The sequence below is a fragment of the Macaca thibetana genome, chromosome 7, assembly GCF_024542745.1.
Source record: "Macaca thibetana thibetana isolate TM-01 chromosome 7, ASM2454274v1, whole genome shotgun sequence".
NCBI classification, from domain to species: domain Eukaryota; kingdom Metazoa; phylum Chordata; class Mammalia; order Primates; family Cercopithecidae; genus Macaca; species Macaca thibetana.
Window position 1 is genome coordinate 54,356,909 of NC_065584.1, and position 25,630 is coordinate 54,382,538.

The following is a 25,630-nucleotide window of genomic DNA, read 5'->3' on the forward strand; positions in this document are numbered from 1 at the left end:
GTCCACTGTTCCTTTTGGGTCTTCCTCTGCATGGAATTGAGGAAGGCCTTGCTGATATTACTACTGACTACTACGTGCTTCTCCCAGGGGTTCCACAGCATGGGCTTAATTATCATTAACTCATCGCCTCCATCACCCACCATCTCATGATGAACGAGACACACCATACTAGTCACAAAGGGTGAGGTCTCCTCCAGAGCTTTCTCCTGTGCAGTCTCTCATCCTCTAGTCAAGAGGATAACTACTCTACTCTCTCCTCCCAACCATCTCCAGAATAATTGTAAAGATTGGGTTGGGGAAGAGAAATCTTGGTCTTACCTTCATGGGAGGCCTCAAGGCTTGAGATTTCTTTTACTGAAACTTTCACCCGCCCTTTGGGTACCAAAGATTGAAACCTCACCAATGACCATCAAGAAGCCCCACTGTCTACAGCTAGCATTGGGCCAGATGTCTGACAGGTTGTAGGGAGAGTAGTTTTAGTCTTCAGCTCAGACTTCTCATGCTTATACACTGGATTTGGATGATTTTCAGACTCTCCTGAAGGCTACTTTAATAGCTCCTCAAAACAATGGGACCCCTAGGGTGAGTTTAGTACAGAGGGAAAACAAAGACATACTCACCCTTACAATCACCAGGCGTGACATTCAAATTCAACACCTGGCAGCCGTTCATTAATTTGCCGGCTTGTCAACATTCTCAAAAAAATAAAATTTCAGAATTTTTGTGGGCATATACTATTATTGTATCCAGCAAATCCTTTTCCATGGAGTTGCCAACCAAAATAAGCCATCTGCTGACCCAACACTGCTAATAGCATAGTTTTCCACAGAGAGTGCTAAGTGTCAACTTTCTCAGCCTTCTACTTCCACTTGTTACTTGCAATTGTCCAACCTTACAACAACTCAGCAAACATTGATTTGAGGGCTATCACATGACAAAGCCTGCTGTTTCAGATGTTGCAGTAATCAATAATAGCAGAGGATTGGAGAATGTTTAAGACACTTTTCCCATACTTCATCTCATTTAATTATCTACACCAAATTATTACACAGCTCAGATCAGTGAAACATTGATAGTCCTGTTTCTTACCCTCCTTCCATCCAGCAAGCTATTCTTGATCCTGCTGAAGTCAGCTCTCTAACTTAAAAAAAAGAAAAGAAATAAGAAAACTCAGTGGCCCATGGAGTTTCAACAACCAGTTTACCTAACTGTTCTACTTGTTCCAGTACAGGCCACAAAGTCCTCTACATTTATTCAGTGACCTCAAGAATAAAAAAAATTAAAGTTTCCTCCAAATAAAAATTCCTTAAATGACTTTCACTAAATTTTCAGGCTAGCTTTAATGCTGGCATAAACTACATAAACAGAATAGAATTTTGTTTATAAACTCTCAAGATTTGGACTATTAGTCACGAGCAACCCATACAAATAATTTTTCAGACTGACCTTTTCTACCCTTGCCACTTCAGTGTAAGTCATCCGTGACTTCTGGTCATCCCACATACTTTGTACTGACAAACCTTTAATTTGAAAATGGAGATGGGATGACTTAATAGGTAATTTTTCATTTAAGTAGTAATATTTTTGTTAAGTGCCTTGTCTAAGTTAGCAACCAAAGTTAAATCCACACAGAGTATGAAGAGTTTTGTTTACACAAAAAAAAGAAAGGAAGAAAAATTCTTGTCCACATCATTCTTTGACAATGCATCTGAATAATAGTGGGCTATAAATAGAAGATGCAAGAGTGACTAATTCTGTTTTGACTCCATCTCTTCAATGACAAAGGAAACCCCTCTGTACAAACATATTAAGCTAAATCATAACAGCTGGACTTTAGGAATTTTATCTAGAACATCTACATCAAACAACTAAGGGTGCCAACCTTGAAGATGTACAAATAACTCCCAGTGGAACCCAGTTTTATAACTATCAACTCAAGGGACTTGTGATTTAAAAGAAAGATTTAAATACTGCCTTGCTTTAAAAGAATACTCCCTTGAAATCATCACTGCTAATAAAATACAGGAGAAATTTACCCCAAATTACTTTATCCTGGAAAAATCTGTCTTTTGTGACAGAGAGCACACATGATTCATTTACAGCTAGAATCTTTTTCTGAAAACTTAGTTATCCTTCAGAAATTTGTCAGCTAAATTAAGCCCTTAGCCATATAGAGAGAAGTCTGCTAGCACTGCACTGGGAAGAGAATGAATGAAAGACTGGATTGAATTTTCCATGGAAGCCGACAATTAAAATTGTTTTCTTTGGTATATCCCTTTCTGTCCGTTGTTTTGGAGCTCTCCAAGAGAAGAAAAAGGTTAAGAAGCCTGATTCAGTCATTTCCAAATCTCACTTCCAGTTTCCATCTTATTTAAGACATGACTTAACTTTAATGTGTGTAACATAAACAGAATCATAAAAGGGAAAGAATTAGAACAGTCTGGAAGAGTCAATGTCCAAAGCAGGAAAATGCCACAGCTGATTTGCCCTTTTTATTGTTGGTCTTTTGCGTTGTTTACTGCAAGAAGAAATTCTCTGTCCTCTGCTGCCGCTTCCTCACCCTTCATTACAATCACTGAGAATTCCAATTTCACAAAGTTATTACAATACAGCCACAAATAATCCATCTTGTCAAGTCCATCTTCGGGGCCGAAGATAAAGTTGGAGCTGAGTTGCTACACACATCTGGAGAAGGTTCGTTACTTGTAATCGTGAGCCGCTCTGTTAATGCACCCATGAGAAAGGGGCTGACAGGCTGCATATTTCTGCAAACTGTTCCCAGAAAGAACCAATTTCCTGACTTCCATGTGGTGTCAATAATGGAGGCATGAGATGGAGCAGTGCTTATGAAATATTAAATCTGCTTACAGGACCAGCTAGAAGCAAATTCAGACCACCTGTGAGAGGGAGTCTAGCAGTGGGTACGCATACTTTGGCACACACGTGGCACATGTGAATGATATGCTCTAATCTATGCATTTGGGCTCATTTGCCACAAAACTTCCTGACAGCAGTAGTGAGAGAAAGAGAGATGCAGTAAAACACATTTCTGCACATTTAGAACTGAAACAGTTCAAATCACTGACATTATTAAATTTACTATCATAAGCAGCCAAAGTTCATCTTATTCATCAGGAAAAAAGTGACTGATGTTTCGTGGCATTAGTATTAGATCATTTTGGTTCTTGCCAATAAAAACAAAGCATTAGTGTTTCAATGTTTTAATATCATGATTTAATTCTCTCAATGATATTAGGACCAAGAAGCTCAACCAACGTGAAGACCCCATCAAAATTCTTGAGTCAAAACTATGGTTCTGAAATGAGTTCACCATCCTGACCTCCCATTTCACAGTATATATTTTATGCTTGTGACTTTCCAAATATGGGCTCTTAACATTGCAAATGTAAAGTTTTATATGACTAACTTGTGTTTCAAGGGTTTGCCTAAGTAAATAGAAAAACATCTGGGCTCTTTTTACTGGCAAAAGCAAGAGATATTTGACCTAAGATCAGATTCTGAGACTTGAACATTAACTTGGTCTTTCCACAGAACGTCTCTAATTTTCCACAACTCTCTGCTGAGAGGGTTCAGCCCAGTACTTTTAGAGAAAGGACGGACTAAGCATGTGTCCCCCTAAGACATATGTCCCAGTTGGCTTCCTTCACTCCAAAACTTTACCCACTGTTGTAATCCACTCCCACCTAAACAAAAAGGTACTATTGCAGGGCTGGAACAACCCTCCAAAGTCAGAGTGTCTCAGTTAGACTGGGGGCACCTAGCCCAAACTCTCTCCAGATGGGAGGGTGTGCAGGATACTGCTTTAGCTGGAAGTCAGGACTTTCAAACTATCCCATCAGCTCTTCAAGGGCACCATCTACAATTCTAGTCTGAAATTCCTTAGGTTTTAAGATAAGCCCCCTGCCCAGGACTCCCTAGAGTCTGGAACTAGAGTAGTCTGCAGAGTGGCATTCTGGGCCTTGACTCCCTTTCTGACTTGGCACTGACCTCTAGAAACAGAATAGGCCCACCCTCCAGGGACAGAGTGGAGATTACCCAGACTCAAGGACTAGCAGTATGGACACCTGTTCACACATAGGTCTGGACAGCACCATTCCCACTGCATCCCCACATGAACGGCACACCTGCACACAACTCCAATGAGAGGAAGCAGCCTGCAGCTGTGCAGCATTGCAGCCATTGGAATCTAGTCTAACTTTTCTTGAAATTTTACATTAAAATGTAAAAGCAATCAACCTAATCCCCGATCTACTTTTGTCCACGTATATTATTAAAAAATCAAGTTTTAAATTTAATTGAAAGTTAAATTCTACCTTGGATATAAATAATTATGCTTCTTCATGACATTCTGACAAAAAGTGGTTATATCCAAAGGATAAGAACCAAGGTTAGTTTCAATAGTCATTTTCTTCACAAGTTCAATGAATTCTTAGAATTTTAGACTTTTAGAACAAGATTATATATTAATATGTCTACACAAGGACTTGTACACGAATGTTCATAGCAGCATTATTCATGGTTGCCAAAATGTGGAAACAATTCAAGTGTTCACAAACTGGTGAATTCATAGACAAAGTGCAGTATGCCCATACAATGGGCTGCTATTCGACAATAAGAGGAAACACAAGTACTACAGATGACCCTCAAAAAGATTATACTGTGAAAGAAGCCAGACACAAAAGATTTCATGATTCCGTTTATATAAAATGCCCAGAAAAAGTTTATAGAAATAGAAAATAGATTCCTGGCAGCCTGGGGGGTTGTGGTGGGAACAGGTTGTGACTACAAATGGACACACCTTGTTGCAGATATAAAAATGTTCCAAGTGGATTGTGATGATGATTTCCCAACTCTGTTACTTTAAATATCATCGAACTGTAGCAAAAATAAGGAATCAACCTAAATGTCCATCACCAGATGGTTGGATAAAGAAAATGTAGTGTATGTACACAAAGGGATACTATTCAGCCATAAAAAAAGAACAGAATCACATCTTTTGCAGCATCAAAGTTGAAACTGGAAATCATTGTCTTAAATGAAATAAGTCAGTGATGTGGTTTGGCTGTGTCTCCACCCAAATCTCAACTTGAATTTTGTATCTCCCAGAATTCCCACATGTTATGGGAGAGACCCAGGGGAAGGTAACTGAATCATGGGGGCTGGTCTTTCCTGTGTTATTCTCATGAGAGTGATTAAGTCGCATGAAAACTGATGGGTTTATCAGGGGTTTCTGTTTTTGCTTCTTCATTTTCTCTTGCTGCTGCCATGTAAGAAATGCCTTTCACCTCCCACTGTGATTCTGGGGCCTCCCCAGCCATGTGGAACTATAAGTCCAATTAAACCTTTTTCTTCCCAGTCTTGGGTATATCTTTATCAGCAGCGTGAAAACAGACTAATACAGGAAATCCGTACCAGTAGAGTGGGGCATTGCTGAAACAATACCTGAAAATGTGGAAGAGACTTTGGAACTAGGTAACAGGCAGAGGTTGGAACAGTTTGGAGGGCTCAGAAGACAGAAAAATGTGGGAAAGTTTGGAACTATCTAGGGACTTATTGAATGGCTTTGCCCATAATGATGATAGCGATATGAAAAATAAGGTCCAGGCTAAGGTAGTCTCAGATGGAGATGAGGAACTTGTTGGAAACTGGAGCAAAGGTGACTCTTCTGTTGTTTTAGCAAAGAGACTGGCAGTATTTTGCCCCTGCCCTAGGGATTTGTGGAACTTTGAACTTGAGAGAGATGATTTAGGGTATCTGGCAGAAGAAATTTCTAAGCAGCAAAGCATTCAAGAGGTAACTTGGGTGCTGTTAAAGGCACTTGGCTTTATAAGGGAAGCAGAGCGTAAAACTTTGGAAAATTTGCAGCTTGACTATACAATAGAAAAGAAAAACCCATTTTCTGAGGATAAATTCAAGCTAGCTGCAGAAATTTACGTAAGTAGCAAGGAGCCTAATGTTAATCCCCAACACCATGGGGAAAATGTCTCCAGGGCATATCAGAGACTCTCATGGCAGCCCCTCCCATCACAGGCCTGAAGGCCCAGGAGGAAAAAGTGGTTTTGTGGGCCAGGCCCAGGGTCCCCATGCTGTGTGCAGCCTAGGGACTTGGTACCCTGCATCCCAGCCACTCCAGTCATGGCTGACTCCAGTCATCCCAGCCACTCCAACATACAGCTTGGGCTGTGGCTTCCGAGGGTGGAAGCCCCAATCCTTGGCAGCTTCCACATGGTGTTGAGCCTGCAGGTGCACAGAAGAATTGAGTTTGGGAACCTCTGCCTATATTTCAGAAGATGTATGGAAATGCCTGGATGCCCAAGCAAAAGTTTGCTGCAGGGGCAGGGCCCTCACACAGAATCTCTGCTAGGGAAGGAAGTGTAGAAGGGAAGTGTAGAAGGGAAGTGTAGAAGGGAAGTGTAGAAGGGAAGTGTAGAAGGGAAGTGTAGAAGGGAAGTGTAGAAGGGAAGTGTAGAAGGGAAGTGTAGAAGGGAAGTGTAGAAGGGAAGTGTAGAAGGGAAGTGTAGAAGGGAAGTGTAGAAGGGAAGTGTAGAAGGGAAGTGTAGAAGGGAAGTGTAGAAGGGAAGTGTAGAAGGGAAGTGTAGAAGGGAAGTGTAGAAGGGAAGTGTAGAAGGGAAGTGTAGAAGGGAAGTGTAGAAGGGAAGTGTAGAAGGGAAGTGTAGAAGGGAAGTGTAGAAGGGAAGTGTAGAAGGGAAGTGTGGGTTTGGCTTCCCAACACACAGTCCCTATTGGGGCACTGCCTAGTGGAGCTGTGAGAAGAGGGCCACCATCCTCCAGACCCCAGAATGGTAGATCCACCAACAGCTTGCACCATGCTCCTGGAAAAGCCACAGACATTCAATGCCAGCCCATGAAAGCAGCTGGGAGGGAGGCTGTACCCTGCAAAGCCACAGGGGAGGAGCTACCCAAGACCACGGGAACCCACCTCTTACATCGGCATGACCTGGATTGTGGGACCTGGAGTCAAAGGAGATCATTTTTGGAGCTTTGAAATTTGACTGCCCTGCTGGATTTCAGACTTGCATGGGCCCCGTTACCTCTTTGTTTTGGCCAATTTCTCCCATTTTGAATGGCTGTATTTACCCAATACCTGTATCCCCATTGTATCTAGGAAGTAACTAGCTTGCTTTTGATTTTACAGGCTCATAGGCAAACAGGACTTGCCTTGTCTCAGACAAGACTTTGGACTGTGGACTTTTGGGTTAATGCTGAAATGAGTTAAGACTTTGGGGGACTGTTAAAAAGGCATGATTGGTTTTGAAATGTGAGGACATGAGAATTGGAGGGGCCAGGGGCAGAATGATATGGTTTGGCTGTGTCCACACCCAAATCTCAACTTGAATTGTATCTCTCAGAATTCCCACATTGTAGGGGGAACCCAGAGGAGGTAACTGAATCATAGAGGCTGGTCTTTCCTGTGCTATTCTTGTGATAGTGACTAAGTCTCATGAGATCTGATGGGTTTATCAGGGGTTTCTGCTTTTGCTTCTTCCTCATTTTCTCTTGCTGCCACCATGTAAGAAGTGCCTTTCACCTCCCACCGTGATTCTGAGGCCTCCCCAGCCATGCGGAACTGTAAGTCCGATTCAACCTCTTTTTCTTCCCAGTGTCGAGTATGTCTTTATCAGCAGTGTGAAAACGGACTAATAAAGTCAGACACAGAAAGACAGATATTGCATGTTCTCATTCATAAGTAGGAGCTAAAAAATGTGTACACATGAACATAGAGAGTGGTATGGTAGACAGTGGAGACTCGGAAGGGTGAAAGGGTCAGGGCATGAATTATGAGAAATTACTGAATGAGTAATGTTCATTAGTCAGGATAGGGATATCTTAAAGCCCTGACGTGACCACTACCCAATCTATGCATATAACAAAATTGCACTTGTGCCCCATAAATGTATGAAAATAAAAATCATTGAATTGTACACATTGGAGAAAAGATTATATTAAAAAATTACTGGCAAATATGTATTGAGCATTTACTCTGTATCCAGGAGCTCAAATGTTTACATATATTACTTAATCTTTACAACAATCTTGGTGGACAGGTATTATTCCTATTTCACAGATGACAAAATTGAAGCAAAATGATTAATTTTCTTGGAGTCAAACAGCTAGTAAATGGTGGAACGAAGACCCTAGTCTGAACTTCATGACTCAAGAATTTAATCACTATGCCAGAGCTTCCTTAAAGGTATTCTTCGGCATACTGGTATGCTCTACATTTGTTATAGGTGGGACAAAATATGGATCCTCCTCTCAGTCCCTGGAATAATCAGGCAGGACCTAGGGCAGGCAGAACCCCAGGCTAGTCTCTTTAGTCCAAGAGCAGCCTCACCAGTTTACGCCAAGTGTCATGTTCATTTTGTATAGGCACCATAACTCAAAGCCCCACCCCAGCTTATAATTATGCTATCTTACACTACAGCTGTTCACTCTCCCCACAAGGGGCTCAAATGATTGACCCAGGATCTTATTTGGGGTTTGTGGTAAAGCTGTACTGGCCCCCAGGCTTACAGGCAAGGACTTTTTCCATCATGCCATGAGGATTTCTGTCATGATAGAATGTCTGACTAGATGACATGACAGCAACTGCCCTGGTCAAAATAATTTCAGATTTAAACACACACACACACACACACACACACACACACACACACACACCATTTTCAAGAACATAAAGATACAGACTAGAAGGACTCTGGGCTTCATCTTTAACTGCTGTCTCTTCCACACACCTGATTGATAACCACGTTACAATCTTCTCCTCCTATCTTCTAAAATATCTTTTGATTCCATCTATTTCTTTCCATCTGCACTGCCACCACCACATTCCTGATCATGCATCTTCTGCCTGGATTACCTCAATGGTGACATAATGTCTCCATGCAGCCAGCACTGCCCTCACTACTGATGCTCTATGCTGTGGCCTAAGTGATTTTCCTAAAGTATAGATCCTGTCATGTCACTGCCATCCTTAAAACATCTCAGTGAGCCAGACTAAGTGGCTCATGCCCAGTAATCCTAATGCTTTCAGAGGCCAAGGTGGGTAGATTGCTTGAGCCCAGGAGTTTGAGACCAGCCTGGATAACATGGCAAAACCCCGTCTCCACCAAAAACAAAAATTAGTCAGGTGTGGCGGCACACACCTGTAGTCCCAGACACTTGGAAGGCACAGGTGGGAGGATGGCTTAGCTTGGAGGCAGAGGTTAGAGTGAACTAAGATAGTACCTACTGCACTTCAGCCTGGGCAACAGAGCCAAACCCTGTCTCAAAAGAACAACAAAAAAAACTTTCAGTGGCTTCCCACTGACCACAGAGGGAAGTCCAAACACCTTATTATAGATGCCTTTCACCTTCACACTTTTCCTATAGCCAGAATATTCTCAGTTCTGCAAACCCTGGTGTGCAGTCAGTGAGTCTTTGCACATGATGTTCCCACAGCCTTACCTGAGTGATATGGTTTGGCTGTGTCCCCACCCAAATCTCATCTTGAATTGTAGCTCTCATAATTCCCACATGTTGTGGGAGGGATCCAGTGGGAGATAACTGAATTGTGGGGGCAATTCTCCCATACCGTTCTCATGGTAATGAATAAGTCTCATGAAATCTGATGATTTTATAAGGGGAAACCCCTTTCCCTTGGTTCTCATTCTCTTCTCTTTGCTACCATGTGAGATGTGCCTTTCGCCTTCCACAGTGATTGTGAGGCCTCACCACCCATGTGGAATTGTGAGTCCATTAAACCTTTCTTTTGTAAATTGCCCAGTCTCGGGTATGTCTTTATCAGCAGCATGAAAACCGACTAATACACTGAGGTTCATAGCTTTGCCTAAATGAATAGAAAACCATCTGGATTCTGTTTTATGCAAAAGCAGGTTTTTTTCCTTCTACCAAAAGATAAAGATATTGACCCCCTCACTGTTCTTCATCTGGCTAACTCCTACTCATCCTTCAGAACTCAATTTAGAAGATCCAGGATGCCTCCTTCTCTTTTCCTCCCCCAACCCTCAAATGAACCACTCTGTTGTGGACCTTACGTGTCTCCCTACTGTCAGTCTTACCTTCTAGTCTGCACCTCTGGAGAGCAGGTCTCTGGTGCGTTTGCTGGTTGGATAGATGCTCAGTGGCCAATGCACAATACATTGAAAGAGCTCAACACATTTTAAATTAATGAAAGAATAACAAATAAAAAACATAATAATGCAGAACTGGATTAACCTTTTCTCTCCAATAACAGATTACACCTATAATCCATTCAGTAGTGTTAGTCCTTCAACTACCCTTGAGGAAAGCAGTGAGATGCAAAACACCTAGACAGCTTGTCTGCCAAGCTGGCACACCATGAAAACCATCATTCCAGCAGCTCAGATCCATAGTAAAAATTAGAGATGATGGACTATAATTTTCAACCAGAATACAATTAATTTGGCTACTTTAATATCTTAACACCTATTGTGTTCATTGGAAAACAGCCAAATGCAAACATTAATCCATCTTGAATACAGCTCTGTAAATAATATGTTTATGTATGTATGGGGAAGGACTAGAGAACAGAAAAATAAACACAGTTGATCTGTTGGGATGATAGACATAAATCATAGATGATCTATGTTATTTTTATATTAGTATTAGCATATTATATTCATACCATTGTGCTAATGAATATTTTTAAATATTAATCAGTCAACGTCTAACAACAAACATTTGTTCTGATGGCAAATCAATAAACACAATAGATAGAGTTGATTGCTCTATTTGATTTCCAATACATAATTTACTTAAGAACTCACAACAATCATAATACAGGCAACAGGTACTGACCACTTAGTATATCCAGGCACTGAGCAAAGTTTTATTCTACCTCCTTTTTACAAAAGAGAAATTCAGTGTAAAGAAGTTGAGTGACTTGCCAGTAAGTTAAAAGCTAGAGTAATGATTGATTTTATGTGTGAACTTGGCTTGGCCATGGTGACCAGTTGTGTGGACAAACACTAGTTTAGATATCTCTGTAAAGGTATTTTTTTATGTGATTAACACTTAAAATTAGTTGACTTTAATTTTACCATCCATAATGTGGGTGGGCCTCATTTAATCAGTTGAAGGCCTTAATAGCAGACTCAGGTTTCGTGAAAAAGCAGTTCTGCCTCCAGACTGACACAGAGATTCCACCTGAGTTTCTGGCCTTCAGACTTAAGACTGCAATATCCACTCTTACCTGAATCTCTAACCTACTGGCTTACCCTACAGATTTCAAATTCAACAGTGCACATGCTCGTTCTCTTTCACTACTATATATTTGTATCTATACATAGTATAGATATTGTATGTGTTTTCTATATGTTTCTATATGTTCCTATATTATATATGTAGTATATATTATATATCTATGGACTATATAAGAGGATATATATAAAATCAACAGGAGATACATGTGTGTATGTGTATGTGTGTGTATATATATGTACACACACACACGGTCATGTATTAACCTCAGGGATATGCTCTAAGACATGCATCTTTAGGCAATTTGTTATGTGAACATCATAGAGTATACTGACATCAGCCTAGATGGTATAGCCTACTATATGACATAGCCTACTACTCCTAGGCTACAAATCTGTTACCACACTGAATACTGTAGGCAGTTGTAACACAATGGTAAGTATTTGCATATCTAAAACATAGAAAAGATACAGTAAAAATACTGTATAAAAGATTAAAATGGTACGCCTGCATAGGGCACTTGTGGATGGTGCTTGCAGGACTAGAAATTGTTCTGGGTGAGTGAGTGCTGATTGAATATAAAAACCTGGACTATTACTGTCCACAACTGTTGACTTTATAAACACTGTATAGTTAGGCTGCACTAAACACATTTTTTTTTCTTCTATAAGTAAAACCTTAGCTTATTATAAAAAAGTAGAAAAGTTAAAATGTTTATAGTAACACTTAGCTTAACACACAAACACATTATACAGTTATACAAAAATATTTTCTTTATATCTTTGTTCTATAAGCTTTTTATTCATTTTTAATTTTTTCAACTATTTAAACTTTGTTAAAAACTGAGGCACACAATTAGGCCTACACAGGATTAGAGTTATCCATATCACTGTCTTTCACCTCCACAAAAACGCATGGAACCTGTCATCTTATATAACAATGCCTACTTCTGGAAAACTCCTGAGAACCTGTCTGAGGCTGTTTTATAGTTAACTAAGTAGTATACTCTAAAATCACCATAAAAATTATACTATAGTGTATATAGAAACCAGTAACAGAGGTGTTTATTATCAAGTATTATGTGCTATACATAATTGTATGAGCTATACGTTTATACAACTTTTAGACACAGGTTTGTTTCCACCAGCATCACCACAAACATGTGAGTAATGTGTTGTGCTATGCAGTTATGACGGCTATAAGGTCACTAGGTGATGGGAATTTTTCAGCTCCAATATGATCTCATGGGACCACTGTAATATATGCCATCCATTATTGATCAAAATGTCATGCAGCACATGAGTGTGGAGATTATATAGATATAGGTATACAGAGATAAAGATAGATACAGATCCTACTAGCTTTGTTCCTCTGGAGAACTCTAACACACCTAATAAGTAGTGTCGCCAGGATTTGAATTCTGTAAAGCCACTGCTTATAACTGTTACCAGAATAAGCTACATTACCAACTTGGATCTAAGAGTTTGTCTACAGAGCAGGCCATTTGGCTGGAGGAGGACAGTTCAGCTGTGCTGGGCACGGGGCAGTTGTTGAGCAGCAGAGTTCAGCATGACCTCCTTCCCTTTGCCCTCCTCGGCACAACAGTGCTTCCCCATGGCTTTACCCTGGTTCCCAAACCCTTTCCCAGTGCCCTCTTTTACAAGATGGAGACAACAGTGAAACTCTCTGCATTTCACTTCCCAGAGACACAATCTTCTATGGTTTTCTTCTTTTGCCCTCCCGATAGCTTTGCTTACTCAATCACAACAATGAGACAGAAACACTACCTGTGACTCTTGGGAAACCACGTGCCATTAAGGAAAAAAGAGGAAAGAATTAAATTGCTGCAGGGAAGATTTACATTCTTGCAAAAAAGGATTTTGGAAAAAAAAAAAAAAAGTATTGCTGAGTAAAATCATGAAAGTTTCTATCCTTAAAAGAAATTTAAGAACAAGGCTGGTGTTTTTTATGGCTTTCTGGGACATTTTAGGTTTGGCTCACTACAACAGCTCAAAGATGTAGCTGATGCCTTTGCAAGGTTCCTTCCAGCCCCATTGCCCTGTGAGTGCAGCAGGCACCGTGGAAGGATGGGAGCATGCACAAGCCTCCATGCCCCTCTCCCAGTCTAAATGGCCCCGGCAGGCCCAGGCAAGGGCCAAGGGCCGCGGGCCTGGGCTGAGAGCACTTCCTCCTCCATTTCTGAGCAGCACTCACAGTTTGAAAGTCCTGGCACTTAGCAAGCTTCCTGCTGAGCTGTAAAGTCATTCCAGACAAATCCCTGTGTTTACAGAGATTCCAGAGCAGCAGGGAACATCTCAGAATACCAGTCTGGACGTGGAAATTAGTGTATCTGTGCTAAGCTGCTCTCCACACCTGCCCTGGCCTTCATCTCCCCACTCCTTCCACATCCCCTCCTCCCCTTTCTTCTCTACATCTGCTGTGGTTTCCTTCACACTGAGTCATCCTGGATGTTAATAGTGAAGTCCTTTAAGAATCAAGCTAAGCCAGAGGGAGTGAAGAAAGGAAGCAAATCGGAGAAATAAAGGAGAGGGAAGAAAGAAGAGAAAGTGGGAAAAAGAAAGGAAGTGTGCATGGGGAGCTCTGATCCAGAGACTTTTCTGTGTCTTAAGGAGTCAGAAATGACCTAGTATTAAGAAACTGGTGGTTCCATAAACCATATAAGCAATTCAGGTACATCACTCCATCTTGTTACTGCCTACACTCTTAACGTGAATGCAAACTTCAACCAGAGATAGAGGACTGAATTTAGATTTGAAAGACAGTTTTCAAGACCGAACTTCACCACTTTCTCGCTGTTTAACTTCTCTAGCCTTCAGTTTGCTAAATCTTGAAAATGGGAATGAAATACTGCTTTGCAGAACTTCAGGGCTGATATAAAGATAAAATGAGATCGTGTGTTTGAAATGCCTGTTAGCTATACAAATAAGATACTTTTATTAAATTCAATAAGCAGCAAACATTTCTTACTATTTGTTCTTTCTGCTTTTCAACCTCTAGAAAATCTTTTGCAGAACTGCCTTCCAACCACCATAACTGGTTATTTTGAAAGTACATAGGAAAGCTCTAAAATGGAAAGTAAAGCTAAAAATTGCCATCAGGTGGGGTTTCAAAGACAGCTGTAAGTGATCCAGAGTCATTCTATAAGCTCTGTTCAGATCCCTCAATAGCCCATTTCTTCGGTGTCAGTGTATATGTAACTGGAAAGTGGCAGGTAATCTAATACCTGTTGTTTACAGAGATCGAGAAAATTACACCTCACTATATCTCAGCCAGTTCTTAATCACAGCTTTTCCTTGTTAGATTCCTCTGTAAGCATATGAGCTGTTCTCAATGAGCTTTAAACAACATTTCAAGTAAATTCTTATGTAACCAGGTAACCCAGAATGAGGCTACGCTCCCAGGTTTCAGAATACTTTATGAGAAAAACTGTAAAGAAAGTTGCCAAGGCTGCTGAGATCCCACATGTGCCTTCAAGACCATACAACCCGGACTTTAGGGAATGTGCTTATGTCAGTCAATTATATATTGGACCACACCTCTATGGGTGGGAGGTGGGGTTTCCCCTTGAAGAGAATGGCTATTTTCCCCATCAGTCATCCTGGGGAAGGGTCAGTTCTGGGTCAGGAAACAAGGGCTTGGACAAGCAGTCCTAAGGCTGAAGTCAGAATAATTTTTCTTCTCTCTCTGCATTCAGAATTTTGGTTTGATCAGGACTCTGTGGCAGGGAGCTGCCTGGAGAAGTTCCAGTAATAGAGGTGGAGCCATCCCAGGCCACAGGAGGGACAGACCAAGAGAGTTCCGAGAGCATCTCAGGGAGGTTCTAGGATATTCTAGTATCTCCTCATCAAGTTCTGTTTTGCTGAAGGTTACCCTTTGGACTTTACTGAACTACATCCCACCCATGACTTGGATGAGCAAGAGGTGTGGCCCTGTCCCAAATGACAGAAACAGTGATGCAGCAGTCACCATCAGGACCCAGCTGTGCTGCATGAGGCAGGGATCTCTGGAGGGTCCTCAGAGATGATAAATGGTAGCTACCACTACCAGCTGGAACTACCTTCCAGATCACCCAGCACCTAGGCCTGCACGTGACATAAGATTCACCTGAAGATCTCGTTAAATAGCCAGTTCTGACCCAGTGGGTCTAGATTGGGGTCTAAGAGTCTGCAGTTCTAGCAAGATCCCAGGTGATACTAATGCTGCTTGCTGGTCCTCACACCACACCCGTAACAAAGGTCTAGCCCCGAGGTTCAAGTCTAAGAAGGAGCTCCATCGGCCAGCAGAGAGGACAACCCAGACGGGCAGTAAGACACAAGTGAGCATGCCCAAGCATGCCCTGGATTCATATCCAGGGAGGACGACCCCAGGGGAAGACAAGCTAAGGTCCTTATTGATTAGGGAGATATTAATTCTAACTTGCTATACTTTGTAGAACAAACTTAAGGGTGAGGCGTTTGCAACCCCAAGCTGGCAAACAGTGGCCCTACCTACACTTAAATATCCAACCATCTCAGAATCAGAAGAGTGAACACAAAATGATTTTTTTTTTTGTTCAGTGGCGTGATCTCGGCTCACTGCAACCTCTGTCTCCCGGGTTCAAGCAAGTCTCCTGCCTCAGTCTCCTGAGTAGCCGAGATTACAGGCAGGCGTCACCACGTCTGGCTAATTTTTGTATTTTTAGTAGAAGCGAGGTTTCACCATGTTGGCCAGGCTGGTCTCAAACTCCTGACCTCATGATCCGCCTGCCTCGGCCTCCCAAAGTGCTGGGATTACAGGCATGAGCCACCGTGCCCGGCTGATCATCTATTTTAATGCTTTATAGCTACATCATAGTAAAGTTAAAAAGCACTGAGAACATGAGCAGAGAGTAGTCAGAATGGAAGACTTAGAGGCTTGCTGCTATGTAGACAGCTTTTGAACTTTAGAACCCACTAGCTTCCTGCCCCACTATTTTGTTACCGGTGGCAAATTCACTTCCATACGGGGTCTGCAGCAACCCCAATTCTTACCCCCTCAGAAGAAAGAATTCGACTGAAGAGCATAAGGCAGAAGGAGAGACTGAGGGAAGTTTTAGAGCAGGCGTGAAAGTTTATCAAAAAGCTTTAGCGCAAGAATGAAAGGAAAAGAAAGTACACTCCGAAGAGGGAGGGCCGAGTGGGCAACTTGAGAGATCAAGTGCGCAATGTGACCTGTTGACGTGGCGGTTTTATACGTATGATACTTCCAGGGTCTCGCGTTACTTCGTCCTGATTCTTCCCTTGGGGTAAGTTGTCCACGTGCATGTGCTTGAGCCCACTCACCTGACTCCTGAGATCTTCTCAGGAAGTTGCTAACCACCAGTGTCAGGTGTTTTCTATCTATTAGGAGAGCGCCTTTCCCTGGCGCCAGCTGTGACCAATTATTATTATAGAGAGACAGTTAACAACCACCTGACCGTCACCTGATGGTCACCTGACAGTCCTGATGTGAGGAGTGGCGGAGCCCTCTCCGGCCTTGCTCATGCCTGACCAGCCACCACTGTGACACTTTAATTCAGAAAATAATCACTCAACACCTACTCTGTCCCAGTCATTGATGAACCAAACAGCAAGGTATCTGGTCTTGTGGAGCTTCCATTCTGATGGAGGAGACAATGACTAAGTAAAAAACTATATGAGATAACTGAAGGAAATAAAGAAGGTGATTTGTGATAGAGAACAAGTGTGGGCAATTCTCTAGAAAGTGATACTCAAAGTGAGACCTGAAGGATGAGAACAAACGTTTAAAGGCAGAAGATGCAGCAAGAATAAAAGGCCTGAGCCAGGGGAGCCTGTGATATGCTTGAGGAAGAGAAAAGAGGCCTAGTAGTTGAAGAAGTAGCAGCCAGAACAAGTACGGCCTGGAGTCTTTTTTTTTTTTTGAGACGGAGTCTTGCTCTGTCACCCAGGCTGCAGTGCAGTGGCCGGATCTCAGCTCACTGCAAGCTCCGCCTCCCGGGTTCACGCCATTCTCCTGCCTCAGCCTCCCGGCCTGGAGTCTTTTGAGTTGTGCACAGAAGAGATAATGACAGGGTGGACCAGGGTTTGGCAAACTGTAAAGTACCAGATAAAAAATATTTTAGGCTTTGCAGGCCAATAGGCAAAATCAAGGATGTTATGTAGGTACTTCTACAACAGAGAAGAAAAACTCCACAAATTTTTTACTGATGAAATTCAAAACATTATAATTGGGAATAATTGTTTGTAATACAGGTCTACTAATGAGAAGACTGGAATTCTCTTGGGGAGGGGTAACATTTTACTTAATTGGGGTTCGAAATTAGTGTTCCTTATCAAAATTGGTTGAAATGTTGGTGTTCATCTCTTACTGTTGATCTGTAATGAGATTTTATATACTTCATCTTTGAAAATATATTTCACAAAGATATTAACAAACACCGATATCTCCCACAAGCATATGATTTTCATTGAGCATACTCACCACTCAGAAGGAATTTATGGAATTCTACTAGATTCTTCTCTTGATACTTGCCTTTTGGCATATCCTTGCATTTCAGATTAATTGAAGGTTAGGTGGCAGTTCCTCAACTGCCCACTAAATGGATTTCAAAATGTGAAATGTGCACTGCAATGAGGTCCTGAAACACTGTTGGAACTGCAGTTTGAGCTCAGAAAATATATCTGCCACAAATTTGTGTGAAAATAGAGATCCTGCTTCTTATTTTAACTTTTGACAGCATGGAAAATGTATTTGATCTTGCCATTACTTATTGAAACAACATTAGTTGTCATCAAAATGACTTTTCCGCGTGTAAATTTCACATAGAAGCACTGTCTTATAATGTAATTTTAGATTAAATCCATTAAGAAACATTATCATATCTGCAACAAGGTTTTTGAAGCCATTCAACATTCAATAATGTGATTCAGGACAAGTATTCTTGTTCAGGAAAATTTCAATTGCAGTTTGAAAAATTGCAATAAAACTATACTATTGCTAAGCCATCAAACTGTGGTGTGGTAGGGCAAGTCAGGGTATTCAGCATCTATTTCTGACAAAAATTCCTGGAACTAATATCTAGGGTGGTGCCCCAAAGCACTCCAATATGTAGTCATCAGGTAGAGAAGGAAAGAAGATAGAGAAGTAGAAACCAGCAAAAGATACTCAAGGGGAACAGCCTTAAGTAGGAAGGAAACCAGAGGAAAGAAGAGTGTTAAAAGGAAGTTAAAAGTTGCCGAAAGGTCAGGTAAGCTGACAAAAAAAAAATCACTAGTTTGGAGGTGATTGGTAATGACCTTGCAAATGCAGTTTCCATCCTGTAGTAGGAAAGAAACGAAATCGAAGTTCCAACAAAAGTGGAAAACAGGACAGAAATCTCATCTAAGATGTTTTTCTGTGAAGTGGGGACAGAGAAATGCAGCCACAGATAGAGGAAGTTATGGTAGCAAAGAAGAAAGGTTTTTGTTTAGTTTTGGTCTTTTTTTTTTTTTTTAATCTCCATCCTTTAACAAGAAATCACAAAGCCTCATACACATACCGGTCTACTGAAAATGTGAAAGTGACCACAATAAGGCTCAATGGCCAGGCATCCATGAAGTGTGAGGTATTCCACATACACGGCTTTGGCAGACAACTAGTTTACCCTACTACGCATTAAATATTTTAGTTTTTATGCATTTTTTTGTAAGTCTTGCCAAAATATACTAACTGATTCTCTACTTTCTGAATCATATTATGGACAGCAATTATATTCTGGACTACATAGTACAGCGATGTCCTCTCAGGGAGTATCAAAGTGGGTTTGAATATGTGCTACCTCACAAGATGATCCCAGAAGACTAGAGATTTTGAATTAGCTTCTCCCTCTCTTTAAGATTATCAGCTGTTCCTCACAGTCACAGATGTGCGAGTTTACCTGGCCCAGTGGATCTCAATGTGGCTGCCGAGTAGAATTGCCCGCTGGGGGTCAGGGAGAGGTTTTTAAAAATACCAGTGCCAGCCCGGGTGCGGTGGCTCACATCTGTAATCCCAACACTTTGGGAGGCCGAGGCAAGTGGATTAGGAGGTCAAGAGATCAAGACCATCCTGGTTAATACGGTGAAACCCCGTCTCTACTAAAAATACAAAAAAAGTAGCCGGGCATGGTGGTGGGCGCCTGTAGTCTCAGCTACTCAGGAATCTGGGGCAGAGAATGGCATGAACCAGGGAGACGGAGCTTGCAGTGAGCAGAGATAGCACCACTGCACTCAAGCCTGGGCAACAGAGCGAGACTCCATCTCAAAAAAAAAAAAAAAAAAAAAAAAAAAAGGCAGTGCCAAGATACCAAAGATTCTGACTCAATCCATGTGAGGTGCGGCCTGAGCATTAGAGGTTTTTGGTTTTTTTCTTTTCTTTAGTTTTGGCAGGTGGTTCTAATATGCAACAAGGGTTGAAAATCATTGATAGGACTCTAACTTTGTCTTCTAAGATGAGGAAACAGATCCAGAGGTTGTATAAAATAGGAGCACATAACTTCCAGTAGTCAGTGTACCACACCTCTTTGAAAGATCCTTGTCCCCAACTTGAATATAAGCCAGGAGATTACTTCATTCACTGGAACATTCGTTGAGCTCTTACTATGTGCTAGAATCCAGTCAAAGCACCTAGAGACAAAGATAAATAACACAGCGGGTTAGTGGTGAATAGTTGAGAATCTATGGGGTTAAAACCGCAAAAATAAAATTATAGTTAAATGTAGCATAACAATCATTTATACCATGGAGTACAGACTAGGGAATGACTGAAGACTGTCTAAAATCAAAGAAAGTAGTTCTGGGCAGGAGCCTGAATAAAGAGCATGAGCTTTAGTGGCAACACAATTCCTACCGAAACCACAGAACCATGATAGGCCAGTAAACAGCCTGTAAAGCACCACTGCAACCAGCTGACCCTAAACTAGATTTGCCTACATCAATCCCTTTTTCTTGTGAAATGTTGTGGGTTTAGCTTTTTATAATGATAAGCCCTGACTTTGCCTTTGTTCAAGGAGTTCGCCTCCACAGAGGCTATTCTTCCTTGTCTATACCATCAAATCCTTAGTGCTTTAAATACTCATCTCTGAGTTGTTATTTAACCTATCTACTTTATATTCTTACGTGTTTCTCATTTCAAAGACTTCACCTGTGTTCAAGTGAAGGACACTTAAGGAGCATTTTTAATTTCTGGATAAGACAGCTATAGCTATGGAAAGAGAGCTTAACTTGAAATGTAAAGTGCACTTAATGTATACCAGAAATGTCCTAGGTGCTTTGCATGAGATTTACTTATCCCTTAAGGAACTCTATGAGCTAGGTACTATTAATATCATACCCATTTTGCAGAAGAGAAAACTGAGACAAGCAAGATTAAGCAACTTGTGCAGAGTCTCTTGATTGGTCAGGCTTTGAACCCAGGCATCTGATTCCAGAGCACACATGCTCTGTACTACTCTACACTGATTACTGACAAGAAATGTGCAGATCCTACCAAAAGGCAGAAAAGAAGCTTAATTGAGGGACATAAAAGAGGACCAATTACATTGAAAAACATACTATATTCCTGGAAGGACATGCTGAATACTCAATGTCAATGCTGCTTCCTCTACCAGATTAATTTGTAAATTGAACAAAAATCTGACTAAGATCTCAGAGACTTTTCCAGAACCAAGCAAACATTATTCTCTTAGATATAAAAGTCAACCCAATGAAAAAATATTCAAGGTGAAGAATAATGAAAGACAATCAGCTCTATGAAATAATGGATTGTACTATAAAGATACCATAATTAAGAAAGAATGATAGCAGTAGAATAGCAGCTATATCAAGGGAAGAAGACACCCAGAAATAGAGCCAAGTAGGTATGTGACATATGATAAATACTACATTTCAAATCTGTGGGAAAATAGATTGTTCTTATCAAATTGTAAATATAATTGGTAAATTATTTGGGATAAGAATTAAGATGGATCCTTACCTTATACCTAATACCAAAAAAAAAAAAAAAAAAAAAAAACACTCAGCTATACTGTAAAAAAAAAGGAAGCCATAACAAAGCTAAAAAAGAAGTGAATTTTGAGGAGCCTTGTTGGTTTGCGTGCTTGATTATTCTTAGAATTACGGATTGAAGAAGGCCTTTCAAATCATGATACAGAGGAGAAGATTGGGAGATTTAGATCTGTAGATGTGGATGAACAGATTTCTACAAGTAATATCTTACCAGATGCCTTATTTTATTTTATTTATTTTATTTTATTTTATTTTATTTTATTTTATTTATACAAAGTCTGTTCCTGTTGCCCCAGGCTGGAGTGCAGAGGCATGATCTTGGCTGACTGCAACCTCCACCTCCTGGGTTCAAGTGATTCTCATGTCTCAGCTACCCGAGTAGCTGGGATTACAGGCATGCACTACCATGCCCAGCTAATTGTATTTTTCGTAGAGAGGGGAGTTTTGCCATGTCTTGGCCAGGCTGGTCTTAAACTCCTGGCCTCAAGCAATCTGCCTGCCTCAGCCCCCCAAAGTGCTGGGATTACAGGTTAGAGCCACTGCACCTGGCCAGATGCCTCATTTTAAAAAGATAAAAGCAGATACATTTTGACTGACAGTGAATGAACCCTGGAACCCTCCCTGACTGCAGTGCCTGAAACATTTCCACAGAACGCCTGGGGTAGAATGGAATTCTATAAGATTATTAATTAAAATGCAGGTTCCTGGGCCCCATCCTTTACCCACTGAAGGAGAATCTCTGGAGCTAGGACTTTGAGTTTCAAGCAAACCTCAATAAATACTCAGGTATGCTACATTTTGAGGGTCACCATATGGCCCTAAGCAATAGGGAAAACAGTTTGAAAGGAGAACAGCGATCACCTAACAATAGATTCAGGAGCAACTGGGTCCTTAAACTTGTTCAAAGCCAGCCCAGAACCACCTCTAGGGAGAAGAGTCCCCAGAGGCTGGGAAGCAGATAGTTTGAGATGGAGAATTTAAGCATAACTTGAGAGCACGTCTTGGGAGAGTGAGCAATCAAAAGTGCAATGAGATGTTATTTAACACCTTGTATTCTAGAAGCTGAGAACAAACTGAAAGCGAAAAGCTTGTAATAAGTAATAAAAATTGCCCAAGGTGGCCAAAATATTAGAAACACTAAACCAAGTGGTAGAAGAGCTGACTTAAGTCAGTAACAAAAACATACTATTTGTGTTTAATCACCTTGTATACTTTACCAGATTTGCTTCAAATAAACTATTTTGCAAGTTCTCATCTACTTTTAAGTTTTTTATTTTTATAATCTCAAAAATATTATCCTTTCCTTGTAAAAATTTAAACCACACTGAAATATTTTCAGTAAAAATCCCCCATGCCCTCAGGGACAACTGTAATGAAGTTTGTGTATTTTTCTGATTATTTTTCTATGCACAAGTCATATATTTTATAATACTATTACAATTACATAAAAATAGCAACATATTATAAAACTGTTCTGTAACTTGATTTTTAACAATACTTTGTGGACATTTTTTCCTCTCACAATGTAGAAGTTATACCTCATTCTTTTAAATGGCCAAAGAATATTATGTATTTTGCAATTTTGGAGGAGAAGGTGAGGTTAACTTATGCCCACTCAATATTTTGATAAAACACATAAATGTGTGTTATTCCCAATTATATTCAAGTTTGCATATACTGCCTGTGTGCTTTGAATTAATAAGAGATCACTAATTGTCTGGTGGAAACTTCCGGTAAAGTCAAAGCACCTAAGGGGAACTTGAAAGCTTTTGGGATGTTCAACCTTCCTTTGGATATTGGACACGTTTCTTAGTATCTCAGTGATTAGAGAGATAGTATTTTTTCATGGCAAAAATTGAGCAAATAAAACAATGAAAACAGAAAAACCAAACCACTCAAGATAAATGTTTTCAAAATTTCAGGGTATTTGATCCCACAGTGAATAATAACCACCATCAAACACTGATCATCTATTAAATGCCAGGTGCATACATGGGTCACTTCATTTAATCACCATGACAACCCATGGGAATATCCTTATTATCCCTAAAATGTGAAATCTCTTAGTTATGATACCTTTCCCATTTAACATTCCACATTCTTATAATACTAAAAGGCTCATGGACACTGCTTTCCCTCATAGGATTTCTGCATAGATAACAGAGGTCTGGAATTTACATCTAGATCTCTTCTGAAGTTGATAAATACATGCACAATCAAGAAAGACCATCTTCAACTAAATTAAGGGACAGCTAACTCTCAACACAGATTTTTTTTTTTTTTTTTTTTTTTTTTTTTTTTTTTTTTTTTTTTTTAAGACGGAGTCTCCCTCTGTCTCTTCCAGGCTGGAGTGCAGTGGTGGGATCTCAGTTCATTGCAGCCTCTGCCTCCCGGGTTCAAGTGATTCTCCTATCTCAGCCTCCCAGGTAGCTGGGACTAAAGGCATGCACCACCACGCCCAGCTAATTTTGTATTTTTAGTAGAGATGGGGTTTCACCATGTTAACCAGGCTGGTCTTGAACTCCTGACCTCAGGTGATCCACCCACCTCGCCTTCCCAAAGTGCTGGGATTACAGGCGTGAGCCACCGTGCCCGGCCTCAACACAGACTTTTTAATAAATAGTTTTCTCTATAGCACAATGGAATTTGATTTCTGAACAACAGGAAAGCCTTTCTGTAGGAACTGCGCACATCATTAGAAGTGCCCAACTTCCTCTTTTAAGCTAGTACTGCCCTTCATTTTGCCTGAGCTCAGGAAAATGACAGATAGGGGTCCCCTGCCAGGTGATCACTGACCCAAGGGCTGTTCATCCCTGGGGGAGTTGGCGTTTTCTGACCTAGCCTGGGACACAAAGATGAGCCAATTTTCCTCTCAAGATTTTGAACTTATTTGAACTTGGAAAGATTGAAGCTGTTAGCAGGAGGAGATGAAGCAAAATATTTATGAGTAATAGAGAGCCTAGAGGGACCAGTAGGGCCCTGAAAACCCCTGATAATATAGCACAATGTAGGAAAGGGCTTCAGCATAGAGGAGAAATTCAAAGTCTTAAAAGCAGCTTGGGACCTGGGCTGCTATCACTGTCCTGACCACCGGGCTGCAGGCTGAGGGGTCCTGGGCCCCAGCACAGTGACAACAGCAGGGAAGCCCTCACACTGACTTCTGTGAGGCACCGAAAGCAGGAGACACCAGTTCAAATGAGCACTAGGCAGAACTCTTGCTTTAGTCAGTATCACCCTACCCAACTATTTGAGCTCAGTAAGAGTCACAAATTAATATCTGTGTAGCATGAGGATGCTCATTACTTCCTAATCCGGATTTACATAGCTATTTGAACTAGCTACACATAACTATTTAATCAATGTGCATTGATACTTCTACTAAAGCTAGTCAGTAAATACAATTATAGGCTATAAAGTTTTAGCCAAAGGTCATCCACCTATAAATATTTTACATAAATGCCCAGTGATTCTTTGGCCAAGAAAATAGGGTCACCTAATGTACCTACAACATATGTACAATATAATCTCCCAGTTGAAATACATTTGAATGGCTATGAGGAGTTTTAGATTTCAAACACCACTTGAAAATATACCTACTAAAAGCAAGTGATGGGGTTCTACCTATCTTTGCTCTTACTCTTTCTTACTCTCTTGGATACTCACAAATCTGTTGGGCCTTAGATCTTTATTGGCTGGGAACATAAGGCGTGCCTTTTGAGTTCCATAAGGAGCTGTTAGCTTTGCAACTAGAAGAAGAAAAAGTTCCATAGCATCTACTATGCCCCTAGTCCTAGAAATTTCATTTAGTTATTCAAAAGACAAAAATTGAGTTTCTACTCTGTGTTTCCTTTATGGATCAAGGTGACATATAAGAGTAGATCCAAGTTTTATAAGCTATCCTAGGTTTTCAAAACACCTACCTGAAATATATTCCACCCCAAAGGTATACTAAAATCTCTATAAGAGAGAGGCCTGAGTGTGTGCATTTTCAAAACAATTTTCTAGAGGATTCTGATATTCTTACTCTCATTCCCAGCCCCACTCTCCATTGCTAGTTAGAACTAGGATGCAGACAATAGGGATTCAATCATAAAATTATGTGGTTTATCTTAAGAATGGAAAATAAAAACATGGTTAATGAAACATCGTTAAAAATAATACATCTTTTTATAGGTTTTATCATGCTCATTTTGGTATGCTAAGGCTATGCATAGTTTAGGCATGTTAAAGTGAACTAAATATGGCCTGAGAAGGACTCCGTACTTGTATTTGTGGACTAACTGCAACCTATATTGAAAACCTAACTAAGAGTATGCACCTGTAACAATACCTGAGTCTTGGCC